The 13,707-nt window shown below is 39.4% G+C and overlaps 1 protein-coding gene across 3 annotated transcripts in view; it reads right to left on the bottom strand.

Moving 5' to 3' along the window:
• The window catches only part of lrfn1 (leucine rich repeat and fibronectin type III domain containing 1), a 141,395-nt gene that overhangs the window by 45,875 nt on the left and 81,813 nt on the right, over positions 1-13,707 (bottom strand). For 2 of the 3 annotated variants that reach the window (XM_017490191.3, XM_017490192.3), the window contains one exon: positions 10,166-10,208. The gene's annotated coding sequence lies outside the window, so the exon portion shown is untranslated. Of the gene's footprint in view, positions 1-1,974; positions 2,120-10,165; positions 10,209-13,707 lie in introns of those variants that run through there. The other variant, XM_053687466.1, reaches the window with a different exon arrangement.

Genomic DNA, 13,707 nt, shown 5'->3' with positions numbered 1-13,707 from the left:
ACATTTTAAGAAATGAACAGGAGTACAGTTGGAATGCATGAATAAATTTGATCCAAATATGGAATTAAAGTGTTCAGTTGGATGTTTAACAGATGAACAGTGTCAAAAACAGAGCTGTGGTGTTGTTCCAACTGTGATAAAAGCTTACGGTATAGTGTCCCTCACCAGCCTGTCTTTTTTCTCTCTCTTGAAGATAAAAAAAACAAAAAAAACAAACAAACAACAACAACAACAACAAAAAACAAACACGTCTTTTCATATTACTGCAAAGTGTAAGACTGTGATAAAACATAAAGATGACACTGGAGACTCCTTCCAGAGTATCCTTACAGAAAACATCACAATATCAACGATCATATGCTTTTTTTATTTTTAAATTCTTTTATCTAATTTTGCTCTGGCAATTCATTAGGCCCTAATTTTGGATTTTTATTTATCATTACTTCGTATTTTGTCCCATTTTTGTCTCGGTCGTTTTATTTGAATATTTCATGAATATATTCATGTTTCCCATGATCCCTTCTGTAGCATATCTAAAGGTCTAAGGCCTTCTTTCCACTGCACACTGAGAGAAATCAACAGGCTTACTGTAACTCTCTGATCTACGAGCTGCATCAGTAACTTACAGCTCACTTCCATTATACTGCTGTTAAATTAATTCCCCGTAGTCGCTACCTGAGCCTCGTCCTTATTTCTTATTCCTTATTTCATCAACAACTCCGCATGTTTATTCATGATTGTAACATGGTTTCCATAGCGATAAGTGTTTTTGGTTTGGTCTACATCCCTGAATATTTTCACCCGTTTCATGTATTCCTTGTCAGTGATGTTCAATTCTGAATTGTGATTGGTCAGAAGGTGTTCGTGTGTGTGTGTGTGTGTGTGTGTGTGTGTGTGTGTGTGTGTGTGTGTGTGTGTGTTTGTCTTATTACCTTTAAGAGAGAGAAAAAAGAGACGCTGGTGAGGGAATGAAAGAGAAATAACATGGAGACGTGCTGTTATAGAAAAATAATCAACGCCATGGTGGTGACAGTAACGCAATTCATCACACCACCCAGTCACACATTTTACTATCACACACACACACACACCTGCTATAGTGAGATAACTCCGGGGTCAGTGTAGGACGAGCCAGCGACATTTTTATCTGCCGAAGTGCCTGACTCATCTCATCAAAGCTGCCTTCCTCTCATCCCTCTTTCCTTCACTGAGTCTCTCTCTCCCTCTCTCTCTCCTTCTCTCTCACACACACATGCCTTTAAAATCGTAAATGCTTAGTTCCCCACTACAAAGCAACATGCCAAACTGTCATTAAAGTACAGAATAAATCACAGTGTGTGTGTGTGTGTGTGTGTGTGTGTGTGTGTGTGTGTGTGTGTGTGTGTGTGTTTGTGTTTGTTATGGTAAACTGTTGTGTGACCGGGTGGTGTGACGAATCGCGTTACGTTACTGTCACCACCATGATGATTATTTTTCTATAACAGCACGTCTCCGGGTTATTTCTCTTCCATTCCCTCAGCAGCTTCTCTTAAAGTTAATACGGCGAAAAACAAAAACAAACGCACACACACAAACACCCTCTGACCAATCACAACTCAGAATTCAACATCACTGACAAGGAACGCATGAAACGGGTGAACATATTCAGAGATGTAGACCAAACCGAAAACACTTATCACTATGGAAACCGTAATACAATCATGAATAAACATGTGCAGTTGGTGATGATGATACTAAATTATTACGGATTTGGGCATTATGTGAATAAACATCCGTTTGGGATGCTGAGATGTTTTTAAGCCATTTCAACTGCACGCGGAAATGTATTCGCATAATTAGCATAATAAAAAAATGCTAATCTAATTTAATGTTATTTTGCTACGTTTTTGAATAGAGGGTTTCTCTGTGAAATTCTCCCAATATGCAATTTCACAGCAGATCAAAGAGAAGCGTTAAAGTTTTCTAAAGCTTTACCTTGACTTTAAAGTCATCTGCCAATCTCAGTCCCAGACAGCACCCCAGGTATTCTCTCTCTCTCTCTCTCTCTCTCTCTCTCTCTCTCTCTCACACACTCTCGCTTCATTCTCGCTGTCTTTTATAAGTCCGTGTCGGCGTCTGAGCCGAGTCTCTCAGTAACGCTGCGTGAGTGCGTGGCAGAATAGCTTTTCTAAAGTGGCGCACTGGAAACGCAAGGGTGAAATCCGAACGCTTTCCCAGCATGCATGAGCCGCTCAGTGGGATCCCGTCAGAGTAGGAAATGCAAAGCCGGATGCAGAAGTCATTGTCAGACAGGCACATGGATACAGTGCTCAAAAACATTTTCTAAAAACGCCAATATCGTGTTAGAGTGTGGAATTAGTATTAGCCATACTATTATTAGCTTATGCTAGCTAAGCTTATCTTGGCACAATATAGTAAAATGCTGTCATAATAGTTTGCAATAAAAATAGGTTTTTTAGCATCTAGCTCTCTGCAGGAAACAAAATAATTTTTAAAAATAATAATTTTAGCCTAGACACATAAGCCCAGGAAATTTAGCCCAAGAATTATGGACCAGGAACTTTGACATAGACATTTATACCCAGGAACCTTATATCAGGAGCATTGGTCTAGACCTTCAAGTCCTTTTATTCTAGACAATTAAACCCATGAATTTAAACCATGAACTTTAAACCAGGAACTATACCATATGGCCAAAAGCAGGTGTACATCTGAGTATTGAACATTCCAACCAAGGCCATTAATATTAAGTTGTTCCCTCTTTGTTACTGTAACAGCCTCCACACTTCTAGGAAGGCTTTCCACTAGATTTTGCAGCATGACTGTGGGGATTTATCCATTCAGCCTAAGAGCGCAAGGTATCGTGCACTGATATTGGTGCAACTGATGATGTTGCCTGGTGCATATTCGTCATTCCAGGTCATCCCAAAGGTGTTCAGTGGGGTTGAGGTCAGGACTCTGTGCAGGACACTGGAGTTCTTCCACTCCAACCTTAACACACCACGTCTTCATGGAGCTCACTTTGTGCACAGGGGCATCGTCAGGCTGGAACAGGTTTGGGCCTCTTAGTTCCAGTGAAGGGAAGTCTTAACGCTAAAGAATACAAAGACATTCTGTCCAATTTTGTGCTTCCAAATTTATGGAAACAGTCTGGGGAAGAACCCCATATGGGTGTGAAGGTTAGGGTTAGTTTGAGTGCCTGGGTTTCCGTGCCTGGGTTTAACGTCCTGGGTTTGAGTTCCTGGAATTAACTTCCTGGGTTTGTGTGTCTGGAGTAAAGTGATTGGGCTGTGTATGATTTGAGTTCCTGGGTTTGAGACCCTGGACTTGATTGCCTGGCTTTGATTCAGTGGATGTGAGTTACTTAATTTGTATGCCTGTTTTTGAGTTCTTGGACTCAAGCTCCTGGATTTGAGTACCTAGCATTTACTCCTAGGTTTGATTTTCTGGACGCAAGAGTCTGGCTTTGAGTGGCTTGGTTTGACTTCCTGATTTTGATTGCCTGGTTTTGAGTTCCTGAGCTAAGGTGCAGTGGAAAGTCGGCTAATGAGGGCAAGTTACCAAACAGGATTGGAACTGAAGTATAGGGTTTTATTCAGGATGGGTGAATGTGGGTCAGTTTGAGTAAATAGTATGTATTTTGGTGCTACCATTAAAAATGGAGTAAAACAATCATGTAGTGCAAGAGGGAAAATTGTTTTCTGAACGATTGTAAATCGTAGTACTATGGAAGGGATAATGGAAGGGACTAACTGACAGCACAGTCTCTCTCTCTCTCTCTCTCTCTCTCTCTCTCTCGTCTTTAATCAGGTTAAAAGTGCTCAGTAACTGCTGTATTACTGTAACACTGACCTCAGTACACATTAGCCTTTCATCTTCTGTACCTGCTCATGCAGAAAGATACTGCATGTGTGTCTATTTTTAGTTGTGGTGTGTTGAGTGATGGTTGAGGAACACTGTGACTTAATTTCCTTTATGTAATCTGAGAAGCTTCCTTGATTGGTCAACATAATGAGCTTTTTCACCTGGGCATGACCTTGTTCTGTCTTCTCAGATCTTGTACATCATATGACTGAAATCATAAGTAAAACTACACTGATGCTTAATAAGTTATACATTTTACTTTTTGCTGAAAATGGAAAACAAGATGAACACCAGACAGACAATTTTAGACAGAAATATTTGATAGAAACAACATGATCTTAAAACTTCTGTATGCACACTGGAGCGGAAGTTCCTGACTTGAACTTTTTAGGCTAAATCTTAGGCCAAAGTTCCTCTCTAAAATTCCTGGTCTAAAGTTCCATTTGCTTAATTGTCAAGACCAAAGTTCCTAGACTTAAAGGTCTAGGCCAAAGTTCCAGATCTAACCTTCGAGCTCTGTAGTTCGTAGGCTTAATTGTCTAGACCAGATTTGCTGGACTATAGTTACTGGGTTAAAATGTCTAGACCAAACTTCCTGCTCAAAGTTCCTGGTATAAAGTTCCTGGGCTAAATTTCCAGTATTTAAGTGTCTAAGCCAATATTTCAAGGATTAAGTGTCTGTGCCATAGTTTCTGGTGTAAAGTTTCTGGGCTAAAGTTCCTGATATAAAGTTCCTTGTCTAAAGTCCCTGGGCAATATTTCCTGGATTAGATGTCCAGGCCAAACTTCCTGTGCTTAAGTGTGCAGGCCAGAGTTCCTGGTCTAAAGTTCCTGGACTTAGTTGTCTAGACTATAGTTCCAGGTCTAAATTCACTGTACGTATGTCTTTAGACCATAGACCATCATTAGACCACAGATTTTATCCTAATAACTTTAAGCCAGAGACTTCAACATTGAGACTTAATCCCAGGAACTACCTGTATAGACCAGGAACTTTAGACCCAGAACTTCAACCTAGATATTTAAGCCCAGGAGCATTAGGCTAAGAAGTTCAACCTATGAATTTAAGCCCAAGAACATAAGCCCAGGAATTTTTAGCCCTGAAATTTTACCCTAGACATGTAAGCCCAAGAAGCTTAGGTCATGGACCTTAAACCAGGAACTTCAGCTTGGACACTTAAGCCCAGGAACTTCACCCAGTAACTTTTAGACCACACAGTTAAGACCACAAACTTGAGACCAAAAATTTCAGTCCAGGCCCCTAACCTTTAACCCAAGAACTTTAACCCAAGAACTTCAGTCTATACATTTAAGACCAGGAACATTAGCCTTAGAACCAGAAATTTTTAGACAAAGTAAAACTAAGAGTAAGTAAAAGATTATTCGACCAGGAACTTTAGCCCATTGGTGGACTGATGTTGGTGTATATGTGGCCTACATAGTGAATATGCTGTGTGGATTGAGACACATCCACATTGAAATATGTAGTGAATAGGGTGTGTACTAGCTCTACCCTTCAACCATTTATAACCATATTTAACCATTTATAACTCCACATAGGAGCAGGCAGCAGCTGCATTTCTGTAATGTGTTTTCAATATATTTGATTTTTCAGGCATGCAAATCGTCTGTGTTATAAAATATTCCTCTCCTTTTCCCACTGTTCTTTCTCTCCGTCTCTCTTTCTTTCTCTCTCTCTCTCTGTCTCTCTCTCTCTCTCTCTCTCTCGTCTCCAACACATTGATCGCTATTCTGATGAAATTCCTCTCCCTCAGCACAATGTGCCGTGCGTCTCTGCACGAAATGAGATTTATTGAGAATTTGTCTCATGTCACACCTTGCTGGAGCTGCATAACACACACACACACACACACGCACACACACACAGATCCATCACTGATACGGCATGCAGGTAAGGCTCAGCATGTGATTTAGCGACCAGCTCTGTGGAATCGTCTCGTCAGCTAAACTCATTTTCATCTTAAGTTTTATGAAGGCATCTGATATTTTAAACTGAGATCACATGACCATAAAACGCGATTTCTCATTTAGCCCGACAATTTAAGCTCAGTATTTCACTCTGTCTTAAATGTCCAGTTCATGGTTTTATTAGTGGGCCAAGCAGCAAAGGTGTGTAGGCACCCTATTGTTATTTTCCTTTTCTTCTTCTTCTTCTTCTGGATAGGGTGTCTATAGCAGCCCATAGAACTGTCCAGTAAAAAAGTTGCAAAATTTGGCCCACTGATTGGGGAGGGTCTCAAGAACATTCGGACCAAATTTGGGCCAAGTGCTGCGAACGCTCTGGCACCACCATTGGATCAATTTTGGGCCTCATTTGGAAGTGCGTTTATGGTCATAACTTTTGAACCATGTGTCCAAAATTTAAAAGCCAGACATCGCTGGATTCCATAAGTCGAGACGAGTTCAACACACTCAATTTTCGCCGTCTTGGATTTTGTGAAAATATTTTTTTTTCACAACACCTCCTACAAATTATGTCCAACCAACACCAAATTTGGCATACATCATATTCTGACCAACCTGGAAAAATATTATCAAAAGAATGTTGATATTCCAAACGTTTTGCCTGTAATGTGCCAACAGGAAGTGAGGCTGTATCTCAGCAATGACCTTGCACACTGACACAAATCTTAGTAGGCAACTTCAGGACCATGACCTGAGGCTATGCAACACATTTTGTAACAGCGCCGCTTACTGGTCAAATGTTACAATAACATGCTGAAAATTCTTCCATCTAAAGTGCCATTTGTGCTACTCCTCCTCCACATCTTGTCCAATCTTTACCAAATTTCCCTCACATTATCTTGATACCTTTCTAAACAAAAGCTATCAAAGGAACTCTGATATTCAAAACCGTTCTCCCATAACCAACTGGCAAATATGTGAAATTATAAGACATTCTTAAATCCCTTTGCCTATAAATCCCTATGAATCTACTTTCTTGTGATTGCTTATGCAACAATTCTAGCATGACTGTGATTGTATGGATGACTCTTACACAGTCTGGATGCTTGGCCCCCCAAAATGCTGCTTGCAGCTTTAATTAAACTAAAATTTGAAAGTAAGAAGGTGAACAACAGTTCTTTTTTTAACCAAAAGTATTTTTTGTAATCATAGTATAAAATTATAAAAGTATGCTTTCAAGTTATGTTCCTGACTTCTATTATGTGTGTGTGTCTGTGTGTGTGTGTGTGTGTGTGTGTGTGTGTGTGTGTGTGTGTGTGTGTGTGTATATGTTTGACCTTTATTTATGCAGGGGTTTGTGCTGTTTAATGTCTGAGGCTCAGACGTGTGAGCACTGAACTCCAGCGGCGAGTCATTAACATTCAGCTAGACTCGGCAAAATCAATCGCATCCCATCACCCAGCGCTCGAACATCAAAATCATAAATCACACGTTACACACACTCTGAAACGCTCACTGTAGCTGTTAGGCCATGAGCCTTTACCTTTACACTTTACTCCTCTGAATGCTAGCGCAAGTGTCTTATAACAAACTGAAAATTAGAAAGTAATCTCTATTCAATCTCTATTAAATTTTCTTTTCAGCTCCGTGATGTGGTCATGGAGGAGTGGAAGAGGACTCCAGTGGCAACCTGTGAAGCTCTGGTGAACTCCATGCCCAAGAGGGTTAAGGCAGTGCTGGAAAATAATGGTGGCCACACAAAATATTGACACTTTGGGCCCAATTTGTACATTTTCACTTAGGGGTGTACTCACTTTTGTTGTCAGCGGTTTAGACATTAATGGCTGTGTGTTGAGTTATTTTGAGGGGACAGCAAATTTACACTGTTACACAAGCTGTACACCCACTACTTTACATTGTAGCAAAGTGTCATTTCTCCAGTGTTGTCACATGAAAAGATATCATCAAATATTTACAAAAATGTGAGGGGTGCACTCACTTTTGTGAGATACTGTAGATAGATAAATAGATAGATAGATAGATCTAGGTGCCGTTTTTTTTGTTGTTGTTGTTCTGCTTGCTATTAAAGTAGTTAACAAGCCTAATCTGTAATCTTACTTTAATGACAGCTGAGCATGTAAATCACCCACAAGAGCCAAGAGTCATTTATTGCCATTTGTACTGCCAGCACTCCAGGACACTCTGTGTATGTGTGTGTGTGTGTGTGTGTGTGTGTGTGTGTGTGTGTGTGTGTGTGTGTGTGTGCGTGTGCGTGTAATTAGACAGAAATAAAAGATCTAACACAACACAGGTCTGAAATGGTGGATCAGATCTGAACCACTGATATATTTTATTCCGTAGAATAAAGGAGCGTGATGACATCATGACATAACTCGACACACAACCTGAATATACTGAGCTGTGAGTGAGTCCATGAGTTCATTACTCCTTCACTCTCTCTCTCTCTCTTTCTCTTTCTTAGGTGGGTGTGTGTTTGCATCATGTTGTGAGCTCTAATGAACAGTCCTGTCACTATGTCACCCTTATGAACTCATTATCTGTTCTCAGGCTCCTCCACCTCCAGAGAAAAACACACGACACAGAGAGAGGGAGAGAGAGGGAGAGAGAGAGAGAGAGAGCGAGAGAGAGAGATCACTTACAGAGAGATGTTACAGGTAGACTGTGAAATGTTTGTATTATTTTGTTTTTCAGATTTTTGGATAAACTGCATCTCTACTCTTAACCGTAGCAGTAAGACTCAACAGAAATATCTTTGTCACAATGTTGTTTTTGTTCACTTCCTGAAACTTCATAGACTTTAAAAAGGGATTTAAGCTCCTCCCACTTATGTCATACATCCTTGAATAAGAAATATATCTTCTTTTTTTTAAATAAAACATAAACCAATTATAAGATCTTAAATTGCAAAGTAGTTATTATAGTGCTTGATTATGTATTATATCGTTATTATTATATTATGAGATGAGTGCACCATGCTAAACCGGCAGCCGTAGGGTTCCATTACTTGTTAGCGAAAAATGGACAGATGGTGGGGAAATTCTGCGAAGCCAAAAGAGCCAGAATGTGTTGAGAATGAATGTAAATTGAAATCTATACATCAGGAATGATTAATGATGCACAGCATCTCGAGACACTAACAGCAGAAGTGCAGGCTGTTGGAGGGTCTTAAATCCATAATTAACTGTGAGGCGGGATAACACCGTGCAAAATAACATGCTCCGTCAGGGAAAACGACCTGTCCGAGTGTCTGGATGTCCCGGAGGACTACTTAAACCCTCTGAGCTCACTCTCTTCCGCTGCGTCAAAGCCGTTTATAATGCATGAGAGCAGGAAAATGTCACCTTTACGAAGCTGTAGTGCCTGCTGCAATGGTAACGAAGGACTGGCTTCAGAATTCAGCGTGGAAACAACAGAAAGCATCACTTCATAGGGACAGAGGAGCGAAGAGAAAACACGGATGGGATACGAAGACAAACGGCTCACATACAAGGACAGTTTTTAGATACAGCCTGGTTCGACATGTACAAAAAGATCTCACTTCATTAGCATTCAAGAAAATACGCACCTCTAGCTACACTGGAATCATAAATGGGGCGTGTCAGAAAGCAAAACGATTGACCGCAGCGTCTCCCTGGCAACACAAACAGCTCGTAGACAGTGGTAGTGCTGGACGAGCGTGTTAGGATGATAGCTTGATGGCGTACAAGTATTACTAGCATGATTGGTCGTTGAAATGGAAAGGAAAGTGGCAAATGAGATCGGCGTCTGTGCACCGGATTGACGCCTCCTGTTTTCCCGCTAGTTTCGAAAAGCTACAGTGATTAGCATAGCATTCTAGCGAAGCTGTGGACTAGCAGTGCGTTTGCAGTGTGGTATAAAATAGTTTTAAAGCAGGTTAATTGGATAACAAGACAACTTGCTGAACTTCGGTTGAGTTTTGATGGTTGGGCTTAAAGCAGATGATAATTCAGGTTCGTGTGTACGATTAGTTAACATCGCCGACATCCAGTAATGGCAGAAAAACATATTTAAAAAATCTCAACTGAAAGGGTCAACATTGTTTTCACGTTTGTATTTGATAGTAAACTTACATTAAACTTAATTTTATTAAACTACTCCTAAAAACAAATACGTGAACAAGATATTTACTTATTTATGATTACTTCGGAGCATGCTTTTAGTCTCAAACCTTTGTTCCATGCTGTGGATCTCTGTAAGCGCTAAGCATGAAGAATGCTAATAATGCTACATTTCTATATAATACATGGACACATAGCATAGACACATCCAGCTCCAGCATCTTTCAATCCATCCATCTTTCATTCCTAAAGCATGTGTGAAAAGCTCCTCCTACCTCCTCAGATGGAGTGCAGGTCCTGAGGGAACCGTCTGAGCTCCTGCAAACACACAAAAATATTTTTGTGAAATCGGTCACATTCTCGCCTCACGCTGGCGTTCTCCTTCTTCTCATCTCCTCTTCTCGACTTCCCATCATGCACTGTTCTTTTCCCCCTCATTCCTTCTAATTGACGTTTATTTTGCCATCTGTTCAGTGTAAATGTACATGGTCTGCACTCTTTCGCATCGAACTGCCATCTTCAAGCTAACAGATGAACTATTGTGTCTTCTGAAAGCAGGGGAAATAGAATACTACAAATATTGTGGTTTGATGACGATAATTTTAAAGCTGTTTAACTAGCTAGTGTGAATTTTCACTCATGACCTTTTCAACATTTTTTGACTCAAAAACGGAAAACGTCCGGTGGCTGAACTTTGGCTGGATTCCTAAAACTGAGCACTTAGATTTACTTTACGTTTTTAATGATATGCGTTTTTGCATCAGAACAAAAGAACATGACTCTAATAAAGACAGGGCTCAGGAACACGAATGGATCGAAAACGGTCGGAAAAACGGGCAGGAAGTGAGACGAAAAAGTGAGAGTGTGTAATTTGTGCTTTACAGCTTTACGGTATATAAGGCAGTGTTTATGAGCTCGTTACAGATGGCACGGTGTAGAGAGTGATTTAGCTGCAGGCTAATCCCGTATGCCGTTAGTGCTGCGTTACAGATGAGCCGGGAATGGAACGGTCCGGATAATGCACCATAATGGAGAATAAAACCCAATTAAAGGGCAAAGAGTCTCTCGGACTGTAGTAAAGACCGAGCGAGAGTGGATCAAGGGGAAAGTGTAATGGTGCATGTCGGATGTCTGTATGTGGATGATTTCTTTCTCATTACGTATAACAGACTAAAGAGTTCCAAATGAGAGAAAATATGGAAAAATCCATGAATGGAAAAAAATACTTGAGTAGGAATTATAACAAAGCAGAACATACACTAAGAAAAAAAAAAAAAAAAAAAAAAAATGACCAATCAACTACAGTGCTTTCCATCTATGTTTTTTTTTATACATAATTTCAAAAGAAACAAACAAATAAATAATAAAAAGAAATGTCCAGAATATATAAGCAATTAATCAGATTTTTCCCTTACATTTTAACAAAGATTGTTTTGTTTTTTTGTTCCTTTCTTTCGACTTGACGTGTTTGTCTTGCTTGTCTTTTTGTTAATTATAAAGCCTGTGCTTTACCTGACACAAGCGATTTTTCTTAAGCTGTCACTACAAGTCTAGCTACAATGAGCTTAACAACACTAAGTCCTGATCCTAAACACCTTGAAAACACTGCTATCTACGTCGCTAGCTTTGTCATGTTTGTCACAAACCGGAGCTGGCACAGAAGCAGAAGCGGGTGTACGGTAAAGGGTAGTTCCAAAGACGCAGTCGTAAAACAAGCAAGGGTCAGGTGATCGGACAAACAAAGCACAAGGCGACAGGCAGAAAGCGTAGTCGTAAACGGGAAAAGAGGTCGAGATAACAAAGATAGCAAACGAATGTGAAAGGCTTGGAAACGCAGAGAACAAGTCTACGGAACGTATACTTCGCAATGAACATTTGGCGAATGACTCTCTAAATACTAGTGGAGAGAGTGTGTGTGTGATTAGTGACAGGTGTGGGAGATTAGAACGCCGGGGATGGTGAGCGCATGCGTGCATGGGAGGTGAGTGTTGCTTCTTGGGAAACTGAGTCCTGGCCGGGTTGAGATATGACAATGTTACGTTAATAGTCAGTTTGTGCGATTTAAAACCGTTCTTCTACAAAATGTTTAATATCATACTGTAAATTTATTGCTAACAAAAAATTCTCAAACATTAAATACGACGTAGAAGTTGCAAAAATACAACATATTTTCATTCAGTTTGACCATCATAAGTGCATGATAACTTATTTTACACTGAAAGTTTTTTTTTTTTTAAATTGAAAAATAAGCACATTGATTGCAAGCCGTGGAATGGTCTATTGATAAATAGACATCTTACATGCATCCTGTAACTGTAAGAACGCTTAGATGAGTGCCTAGGAGTTCTTCTTTTCAAAACATAAAAAAAAAAAAATTTTTAAACCCTCTGCATTATATAAATATATTCACCGAGTTGGAAAAACCTTTAAATAGCCTAATACTGAGTGAATAGACCTTTGTAATAATCTTTTTTTTTTTTTTTTTTGATAGCAGAAAATTCAATATCCTGGAATATTTGGAGCGCAACTATGAGCTATATGTTATTATTTATACAGCTGAATAATACATGCAATAGATTTCATACATATGAAATAGATTTAGGATTTTATTACACAAGCAAGTCGATATTATCTTCTATATTCATTTATAGTGATATAATGGATGGTGAGTGTGAAGTACAACGCTAGTGGTGTTATTGCTGGGGTGAGAAAACCAAAAATCTCACCCAACAGCCAATTAAAAACTGACCCTGATGAAGGCTAGAGGACGAATCACGAACACGGCACAAAAAACAACAACAACAACAACAACAACAAAAAAAACACCTAACTTTTAGTCATTAAAAATCCCAATTAATAGGTATGCAGATGTTTTTGAAAATGTACACAATACGGGGGTGCCAATACTTTGTGTAGCCTTTCACCTGGGCTACATTCAGTAGTTGTACATCTACAAAACGATCTATGAGATAGTTGGAATGTATGAAAGAATGACGGTGTTATACGTATACGAATAGACTACAGAGTGAAGTATATGGATGATGTACAATGACAGAGTCGTGAAGATTCCAAGCTCACTGCTGTGTCCTACAAATCTCCCACTGGACTCACATTAAAATTCACAAACCCGCAGAAGTGCGTGTCAGCGCTTTTTTTTTCTCTCAGGTTTATCTTTTCCGGGAAAGCTGCCAATGTGAGATAACCTCGAATAACCACTCTAAAGTAAACCTCATCCTCTTGTGATCCTGATGCTCACTTCAGCTTACTTTTCCCTTAATAACACATGCATAAAGAATGATAAAGAATTTGCCATAATGTCCAGTTCTTTCAGGTCTCAGGTCAGCAGTTTAGACGGTAGCCTGGCAACGATGACATTTCAAAATGACACAATAGCTTGGACTGTAATCAACATCAGCGTCACCATGTTTTAGTCACTAATGTTGATAAGGAATAATAATTAAAAAAAAGAGTCTGTGCATTTAGGTCCATTAGCAGATATAAAAATCTAAGAGTGATCTATAAAATGTTCTGTCTAACTACAGAATTATTGGCACCCTTTAAAACAATGGGCAAGACTGTTTGTTCCAATCTTTTCACTTAAAACATTGGTCAAATGAATGATCACTTTTCAAACGACTTCGTTATGACTGTGTAATTAAGATAAGACAAGTGTGCTCAAGACAACAAAAAATATGAAAATATGATTGGGTTTACGATGGGGGAAATAATTATTGAAAGCGGCAACACTGTTTTCAGTAAATATATTTCCAATGAGGTTATTCACGTGAAATTTTCACCGGACATCAGTATTAACTCG

Source organism: Ictalurus punctatus, chromosome 17 (assembly GCF_001660625.3).
Source record: "Ictalurus punctatus breed USDA103 chromosome 17, Coco_2.0, whole genome shotgun sequence".
Taxonomy (NCBI): domain Eukaryota; kingdom Metazoa; phylum Chordata; class Actinopteri; order Siluriformes; family Ictaluridae; genus Ictalurus; species Ictalurus punctatus.
Note: the sequence above shows the minus strand (reverse complement) of the source record. Positions and strands in the feature narration are given on the sequence as shown.